At 40.0% G+C, this 10,007-nt stretch overlaps 1 pseudogene; it reads right to left on the reverse strand.

Moving 5' to 3' along the window:
- LOC137993317 (ATP-dependent RNA helicase DHX58-like) overlaps window positions 1-7,466 on the reverse strand; it is a 21,948-nt pseudogene extending 14,482 nt beyond the window's left edge.
- Window positions 7,467-10,007: the final 2,541 nt, after the last annotated feature.

Consider the following 10,007-nt stretch of genomic DNA (forward strand, 5'->3'; position numbering starts at 1 on the left):
AGCGCCTACAATAGAAGGATGTCATGCTAGCCGTAGTGAGCAGTTCGTCATATGACATTGACTTGTTGTGCCCGATTCATGTTCTCAAAATATGACAGTTGCCATCTTCGAGACGGTTGCGTTGACCCGTACCTATGCCTGCAAACAAAGGACTACAGTATTCTAGATACGGTAAAATAAATGCTTTGTAAAGTTTTATCATTGCATCATGAGGAAGAAAACGCCCTATTCTTCTCAGTGCAGAAGCCTTGGCATAGGCTTTCTTTAGTTCATCTGTGTTGAGCAAACACATTTAAATCCACATAACGAGCGTATGTCTTCAAAGTCTCTCATCATTATATGTATTGTAAATATATATGTCAAATGGCATTTTCACAATAAGGGTTGGTATGAGCTAATATATGCCACATATATATGTCATAGCTTATGCCACAATTCTACTGCGAAAACACTGCTATTCCCATTACTGAAGATCTCGAAATTCTTGGTGTCACTGTTGACGACAAAATGAACTTTGAGTGGCATATAACTAACGTATGCAAAATAGTCTCCCAGCAGATCGTTGTACTCGGGCGAATGAAAAAGATTCATTCATATGCCGTGAGTGGGAATCGAACCCGCGTTCCCTGGATTACATGTCAGGTGTGCTAACCACTGCACCATCACACCTGACATGTAATCCAAGGAACGCGGGTTCGATTCCCGCTCACGGCATATGTGTTTTTCATTCAAAATTGATCAGTCAGTATTCGTACTGGCTCGTGACTACATCGTTGGATTTCCAGTTCTTCATTCTAAGCATAATTTGGTATTTCTGGTAGCCTGTGAATCTTCTTCGGATGATCCGATGTAGTCCTGTTCCTGAATGATAAAAACGCCGGGGAGCCCCGCGGCTAACAAATCACCTCTCTGATTGCTCTGTTTCCAGCAGGGTTGTCGTGATGGTGCAGTAGTTAGCACACCTGACATGTAATCCAGGGAACGCGGCTTCGATTCCCACTCACGGCATATGTGTTTTTTCATTCAAAATGGATCAGTCAGTATTTCGTACTGGCTCGTGACTACATCGCTGGATTTCCAGTTCTTCATTCTAAGTATATATATAGAAACTCAACACTGGACAACTTCTGGGGAAAACTGTAATTGCCCTGAGCGGGATTTGAACCCACGTCCCCCTGATCACTAGTCGGGTGTGATGACCATCACACCATCAGGACAACCACGCTGGCAACATGGCTGATTTATCACTTAATGTGTGGCATTTACGAGGGTCTCCCTAATGGGCCAGTTTTTCTATGTGATAACGCTGGATCAACATGTGATTCACAGGCGGACAAGGGTAATTAATGTAAATAGTCAGTTAAGTAGATCCCTTGAGCCAACAGCGCATCACCCCCAGGAGGATCGCAAATGCATTCACAGTCCAAGTTGAGGAGAAATTGAGAGAAGTTTTTAAGGGAAACTCAACACTGGACAACTTCTGGGGAAAACTGTAATTGCCCTGAGCGGGATTTGAACCTACGTCCCCCTGATCACTAGTCGGGTGTGATGACCACCACACTATCAGGACAACCATGCTGGCAATATGGCTGATTTATCACTTAATGTGTGGCATTTACGTGGGTCTCCCTAATGGGCCAGTTTTTCTATGTGATAACGCTGGATCAACGTTGTCCGTCCGTTGGCCACATTTTAAGTTATATATATATAACTTAAAATGTTGCCAACGGACGGACAACTTCTGGAGCTAAAAACTAAAAATTTATTAACAACGTTTCGGTCTTCAGACCTTCATCAGTTTACTGTACAGCACTGGAAAAAAAAGTAATTATACTCTTCTATAGGCCTGACTTGTTTACAACAAAGAGAGCATTACTTAACTAAAAAATAACGATAAAGAACAAATGATAATAATGTAGTGCTAACTAACAGGCATGAAAAAAATCCAATGATCACGAACTAACAAGATTTCACGCAATTGTAACACTTATGGTAAAAAAACGCCCAGCAACGCAATATTAGTCATCAAGAGAATTAAAATGATAGCGTGAATAGTTGGGCACTCCAATAAGCTTCCTTTGTAAAAAGTAGTTTATCAACTTGCGTGCAATCATGGCTAATTTGATCAATGCATTGAAAAGAAAAATCTTGAAGCGAATGTGAGGTGCTATTGAAATGAACTGCAACTTCACAAAATTTTTTATTTGTAACCATAGATGATTTATGGTTTCTGAATCTAACTTTGAATTCTGTTGTGGTGGAGCCGATGTACTGGAGTTGGCATTTTTTGCAAGAGGCCAGATAGATGACATTTTTGAAATCGCAAGTTAGATTGGGTCTAATTGAATACGATTTTCCCGTTTTGAAGCTACTGAAATTTCTGGACTCAACAAAATAATTCTTACACAGGTCACATCTGCTTTTGTCACATTTAAAGCATCCTCCTGCAGGCGAACTGATTGTTTGCGAGGGCGCAGATTCAAGTTTAGAAGGTGCTAAAATTTCTTTAAGATTTTTGGATCTGCGGTACGATTGAATGATGGAATTTTTAGGAAAAAGCTCTTTTAATTTAGGATTGGATTCCAAAAAATGTAGATGTTTTTTGATGATGTAATTTAGGTTGGGCAACATAGAATTGAAAGTCGTTAGAAATGGAAAAATCTTTTTGGAGGCCTTGACTTTTTGCTCCAGTAAATCTTTCCTAGGAATTGTTAAAACTTTTAAAAATTGGTTGTCAACTAGGCTTACTGGATAACCCTGGTTTACTAGATAACCTTTGTATTCCTTACACCTATTGCTTAGAAAATCGTCTTCGGAGCAATTTCTCCTCAATCTTAAGGCAACTCCGAAAGGAATGGCCTTAAATACATGTCGTGGGTGGGAACTAGAGGGGGGCAAGTAAAGATGGCTATCAGTTGGTTTGGAATAAACATCAGTTCTAATAAAACCATCGATTAAATGTAAGGTGACGTCTAATACATGAAGGCGACTATCTGAGAATACTAGTTCAAATTTAATTGCAGGGTAGAGAGAATTGATGTATTGAGTGAAAGTCTTTAAAGCGGGAAGGCCTTGTTACCAGAGATCAAAAATATCATCACGGTAACGCCACCAAAGAGCTGGTTTAATAGGGCCGCAAAATTTAGCTTTGTAATCGATCTCTCCCATGGCTAGATCTGCGTAACTACAAGCGTTTTTAGGTCCCATGGCAGTGCCATGGATTTGCAAGAAAAAACTATGCTGGAAAACCGAATGGTTGTGTGTAAGGCAAATTTCAACTGCTTCTAGAATACACTTATAGTGGATGGCATTAGAAGTTCTCTGGCATCAAGAGCATCTTTTACCGCGGTGAGACCTAAATTGTTGTCAATATTTGGAAACATAGAGACTACGTCCCAGGAAACCAATAAAGTGCCTTCCGGAAATGGGCCACTATTGTTAATTTCTTCAATTCTATTGAGCAGATCTGTGGTGTCCTTAATGAAAGATGGTAGCTTACGAGCGAGAAGTTGTAAATAAAATTCGGTGAAAGCTGACAAATTCTCAATTGGTGTACCACAACACGAAGTAATTAGTCGAAGTGAATTTCCCTCTTTATGGGTTTTAACGTTGCCGAATGCTACCCCTGGCCTTGCCTTTTGGTTATTGATCCATTTGGCTACCTCGGGGGAAATCTCGCCCTTTTGTATCCATTTTGAACACCACCTCTCTACAAAAGAAATGTGCTTGGGTGTAGCATCTAATTGCAATCGATTGTAGTGAAGCTCATTGTTGAGATGGGCAAACATTTATCTTGGATCCTAATGACTGTAGTTGAATTCTTAAGTTGCCTAAGCGCAATTCGTTCCCCCTTTGATAAATTATCCTTGGTAAACTTAATACTATTGGGATTTAATATGTCTTTTCTAATGTTAGAAAGAAAAAGTTCAAGTTCAGGATATTTAGACAATGGAGGTCTCCAATTCTTGTTACCTGGTACTTGTGGCAAAAGATGTGACCTCTCCTGGCTTTCTTCAGGTCCATCAAGTTTCTCTAAGAAGAACACTGCTGTTCGTAAACGGGCTTCGAATGTTTCCAAGTCATCATGGACGAGTTGCCAATGAGTTGCTTTAGGTGATGGACAAAAGGAGGACCCTTTTCACAGCACAGTAATTTGGTGTTCGTTAATGAATGGTGGGTTGAACCAAATTATGTTTCTTAGTAAAAATGTTCAAACCAATATAGGAAGAGAATTTCGAAATTTGATCGAGAGGTGCTTCCCACCGAACCATAAATTAAGAAAACTGTTTAACAAAAACAATCTTAAGCTAAGTTATAGTTGTTCACCAAACATAAAACAGATCATCGATGGACGCAACAAAAACATCCTAAGCCAGAACATGTCACCTCCACAACAAACACCCACCAAACTCTGCAACTGCAGAGCACCAGACAAATGCCCTTTGAAAGGACAATGCTTTGTCAAGGAAGTAGTGTATCAAGCCACCATCACGACCGCCGAAAGCACGGAGACGTACGTCGGCCTCACCGCCACTGAGTTCAAGACGAGATGGCGAAACCACCAAATGTCATTCAAAAACGAAAGTAAGAAGAATGACACCGAACTGAGCAAACATCTATGGCAGCTAAAAGATCAAAAGAAAGACTTCGCAATCTCCTGGAAAATTCCAGCCAAGGCCAAATCTTATAGCAACCTTACTAAACGATGTAATCTATGTAGTACCGAGAAATTCTATATTGTATATAAACCGGACATGGCAACGCTCAACAAACGTAATGAGCTCGTATCGACTTGCAGGCACAAGCAAAATTTTATCCTTAGATTCAATCGCATCCTCAACAACCAATCATAAATTTACAAATGCTTTTTTACTATTGTTTTTCAAGTTTGAATCTTGTAACGATCACGCTACTGATGTATATAAACCCCAGCGATGCTACAGTGTACATGGAATTTAACTGATGAGTGGCCCAACTCCTTGTTGGTCTACGAAACAGACCTGTATTAAAGTCCATATGAAACTATATTGAGTAGAAAAACATTGTTATATATATATATATATATATATATATATATATATATATATATATATATATATATATATATAATATTGTTTTAGTTTTTGGAGTTCATTGCTTGTTCAAAAACATCGATTATTCGGTGATGCCATTTCTGGCTTGCATGTTATAAAGTACTTCTCCCACAGGCACAAATTGCATCTCTTGGTCACATTTGAATATCATCTTGCTTGTTTAACTTTTCGCCATTTGCTCTAGTTCAACTATTGAGCACTTTAACAGCTGATGAAGTCTTCCAACTACCACTTCATAATAATAATATATATATATACATGGGCCTCTTCCAATGACAGTTTTTTAAAATCTAATTTTAGCTACGCAGCTCTTTTTAGAGAGGCACCTGATAGGCCAGTTGTAATGACGTAATGAAATTTTAAATATGTGTGGCATTGAGAACGAGAACTTAAAATAGCTTTGCGACACTAAAAATAGATTTTAAAAAATTATTATGGAGCATGAGGATCCGTTCTCTTACTGTACGTTACTGACGGCGTGTTTTTGGTTCTTAAAGGTTTAAAGTTTGTTCCACAAAGACTGAGCATGAATTAGATATGAGAATATTCTCGTGTGAACACCAGCACCAATGGAATATGTCAATGCTTTCCTTAATGAAAAGGAGGTTTGGTCTCAAAGCGGTTATCCTAAAAGCTGCAGAACGAGTAGGATTTTCGCTGAAATATCGATTACAAATGGCTGTCAAAATGTAACCAACCATACAAGGAATCGGGTGTCTTCATCGCCCGCTGACAGTGGGAGTAATTAACTCACCTGGCAATTGGTTGTTTGTTACTACTATACGCACTGGCCCAAACGCCTGTATGAAAGAAATTATATTTGAAGTGCGGATCAAAGACGAAAGATACAAGTGATACTTGCATTAACTGGACAATGTAAGCAATTGTCAATTGAAGTTGTATGTTTCTAATCATGGGCTCCTGGAAAGACATCACAAATGAATGGTGGGAAACTGTATGGGAAACAGTACAGCTCTTAAACATACTAAAGTTGAATAGGCTGATCCTCTGAGTAGTATCCGATTTACAAACCTGCAAGTTTGTCTCGACTTTTTTCAAAACTCTCTTTAACCAGGTTTAGTTGTAACTCCACTGTTTTTTCCGGTTTTTCTGCGTCATCTTTCAGCACGTCTTCCATCAAAACCTCTTCTAGGATCGACTGAAATGTCCCTTGAGTGTACATTTCCCATAATTCATTGGCAGCCCTCTTACTTGATAGACGAAAGGTGAAAATGATGGATCCTTTCTCTGTATTAACAAACGCAACGCCTTGGGGAAGACGCTAACAAAGAAAACCATGATAATTAGAAGGCACTCTTTTCTAAGCGCAGTCTGCTCTATTGTAATGCTCGCTTAATTTCCCTCTGGATCATTGCTGCCGCAGTGAGTGAGCCTGAAGCGAACGAAGGAAGCAGCTCTCTAATAGGGAGAAAATGTTTTTTCTTCGAAACACAAGGGATTGTGGTCAAAGGTGCAAGGAATTGTGGTTATGCGCAAATAGAGGAATGAAGATGTGCGGTATCATGATCTTGTTACACAGAAGCTGCTCTGTTTTTCATTGCGCTTCTCGTGTCCTCAAGTTACAGATAGTTTACACGGTTACGCAACAAACAAAGAAACAAGCAAAGAAACAAACAAAAATTCGAAATCGTTCACTGAAAAACGCAAATAACTTGCAATGTTGTGGGAAACAAATCTTTTAACCACCTCTCCAATTCTCAGGTCTGTGCGGTATCCCTGCTCAAGTCCTATTAAAATCTCCCTTCAGTTCCACGCAGAAACGGTCGTTCCCCTCGCCAGCAATTCTATCATTTAGCTAAACTAGTATTACCAATAAATGACGTCTTGCTATCTTTGCTTTTACGCTACTCCATGTAAGTAAGTTACAGCACGGCCCTTGAATTCAGTTTAATAGTGATGTCAGTATAAACGAGATATAACATAAACCAGACGAAATAAACATAACCATTACAGTTCTAAGTATATACTAATAACATTACTAAGTACTTGAGATTAATAATAACAATGAAAGAATCACAATTGTGACGTGCATCAGAGGAATGGAGGAGAAACCTTTGAAAAGTTCCCATTTCCTTTCCGCCATGTACTAATTAAATGGAGGTGATAAAAAGTCACGTGAAATGCGTCTATCCTAAAATTTCTAGGCGAAAGGACCTTGCAATTTCAAGATTTATGTAAACGCTCGAAGACCGCATTAGTTCCGTACGTAACTAGAAAGGCACGAGACTCGTTTCGTTGTTGGTTGAATATTTGTTGGTTAAATTGTGGCAAAACTCAAACGGCACTCACCAATACATGTACCTACGCCAATCATTTTGTAATCTGACTCAGCGTCGGGAGCTTCTTCGTTCGCGTCGTCATCTTGTCAAAGAAAAACGGAAGAGAAGATATATAAGCTTGAATAAACAATCAAAGATATTGTTCCTCCGATTTTAACTGAAAGAGAGGGAGAGAGAGAGCGAGAGGGAGAGAGAAATGAGATCCATTTTTCTTCATCCCGTAAGTATAAATTAGCTATGTACATATGTACACATTCGATACCTTTGGGTCAGCACGTATTGTTCTACAAAACAATAGCGCGAATGCATAATTAAGTTATTCTGCATATGCCGCTCGCTGGCAACTCAGTTTTAAAGCTAAAGTTTCTTGACAAAAAAGTTGCCACAAAATCTTTGAAATATTTTTCTGGCCCTTTAATTGCGAACAGTTGACGTGACGTCGGATAGCACAGTTTTTTCCGCTTGCTGAATTTTGATTGGTCAATTTACATTTCAGTAGCTCTCGCCGTATGCACGGAAAGCTTGAACAAAATTTGCGAACCCTCTATCTCTTCGCTTTAAGCGGTCGACGAGAATTCTCGTGGCTTTAATAGGTCCATGTTTATTCTGTGTCGCCTCAATTTCCTCCTTGTCTTGAGGAATTAAGCAAGACAGGTACGGAAATAATTCAACTGGGATGAGTTCTTCCATAAAATCCTGTAGCCGTTTATCAAGGAGCTGTTTCTCTTGAGGTCTCATGTTGATCACAAATCGAAGGTAACGATAAATCAAACAAGTGTTCTCTCGGAAGCATCGAAAGGGATTCATTGCTTTGGATCCTTCCGAGAGAACAATTGTTTGATATATCGTTACCTTCGATTTGTGATCAATATGAGACCTCAAGTAGCCTGCGTAGCAGGAGGTTTGTTGAATTTTAGAAGCTTCTTTCCACCGGGGTTAACTTTCGAGTGATCGTTTGAATGTAAATGGCCACGCTAAAAGCAAACGAAGGGAAAGGGGACGTGGAGAAGGAGCGAGAAACCGCCTACAATCAAGTCAGAACCGAGACTATATTCGTCTTTCGACTCGTCGAGTAGTTACTCCGCTTTGTGTCGTCGTGTACCGTACCGAGTTCGTCGCGTCTACTTCCCAGTTCGTGTCGTCGACCCAGTCGTGCTTTCGTTCCTTTCGTCTCGTCGCTGACGAGTTCGTGTCGTCAACTCTCCAGATCGTCTCGTAGTAAATTGCTGCATTACACTCGTCGCTTTCGAGTTCGTCTCGTCGACTCGTGGGACCGCTTCATGATACATCACTCCGTCTTCGACTCGTCAAGTGCCGAGTTCGTCTCGTCGACCTCTGAGATCAACTCGTCGTGAGTCGTGAGGCAGCTAGAGACTGGGTTTGAGTTCAAAGCACATGGTGGTAGTTGGCGCGGTTTTGGTGCGCTATAAACAAGGAAGAATTGAGGGACATTTTACAAAACGCAATCAGTAGATCAAATCTATATCTTCATCTACGCCAAATAGCAGCGATAATCAACAGCCGACAAGCTCAAATTTGGTTGCACGAGCTTAAGCAAATTGGATGTGAGCCTATAAAATAACACTTGAGTCTAAAAGAATTTTTCAAGGTTGGATAATGTAAAAATGTTTTTATCCACGGTGGATTCATTCAGGTAGAATAATTGGGTTAAAATACTAAAAGTTAATTTTTAAAATATGAAATACTAAATTTGGCATTAATATTATCACGAATTGTGTACAATCTAGAATATAATTGTAATTATCACAAATTATTTATAATCTAACATTATATAAATTAATAGAAATAAAACCTGTTTTCCGTGAATGCCGTGATATAATCACTATTACAGTAACTAGATGCTCTCTGAGCGTAAACTGGGTTGCCTGTGGTACATGATAGACTATAACGGAGGGCATTGAGTTGGGTGGTATTGAAGGCGCGGAAACTGGATTTTCTCATGAGTAATGCTGGCTGGACCAATCCGAAAATAATAAAGAAAAAAGCCAAGGAATACAATTGGCCTAAACGGAAAATACCACCCAAATTTTGCTTAAGCATTGTTTCCTGTTTCTCTTGGGACTTACAATGGTCCAAAAAACAATGCTTGGTATTTCCGCTTCATCCAACAGGTACTCCTTGTAACTCCTACAATGAAAGAAACAGGCCAGGGGATCAAGCTCGAATGCAACATATTTTCCTATGAAGTCAGATCCGAGACTATATTCGTCTTTCGACTCGTCGAGTCGTTATTCCGGTTTGTCTCCAACCTCGTTCCCAGGGCTTTTTCCCGCCCTTCCCATTTTCCTAGGGAAAAAGCCCTGGGAACGAGGTTGGTTTGTCTCGTCGTGTACCGAGTCGTCGTGATTTGGCCCTTTCGATTCATCGCTGATGAGTTCGTCTCGTCGACTCGTGAGACCGATTCATAATACATCACTCCAGTTTCGACTCGTCAAGTGCCGACTTCTGAGATTGACTCGTGGTGGATCAGTCGATCCAGATCTCTTCGGGCCGAGACCGGTGGAGGCCTTGGGATAGTTGCAAAATGGCGGCTACGGCTGTAGATAAAAATTTGGATGGTCTCAAATCTTCTCTTCGTGATGGTGTGCGGCTT

Source organism: Montipora foliosa, chromosome 2 (assembly GCF_036669935.1).
Source record: "Montipora foliosa isolate CH-2021 chromosome 2, ASM3666993v2, whole genome shotgun sequence".
Taxonomy (NCBI): Eukaryota; Metazoa; Cnidaria; class Anthozoa; order Scleractinia; family Acroporidae; genus Montipora; species Montipora foliosa.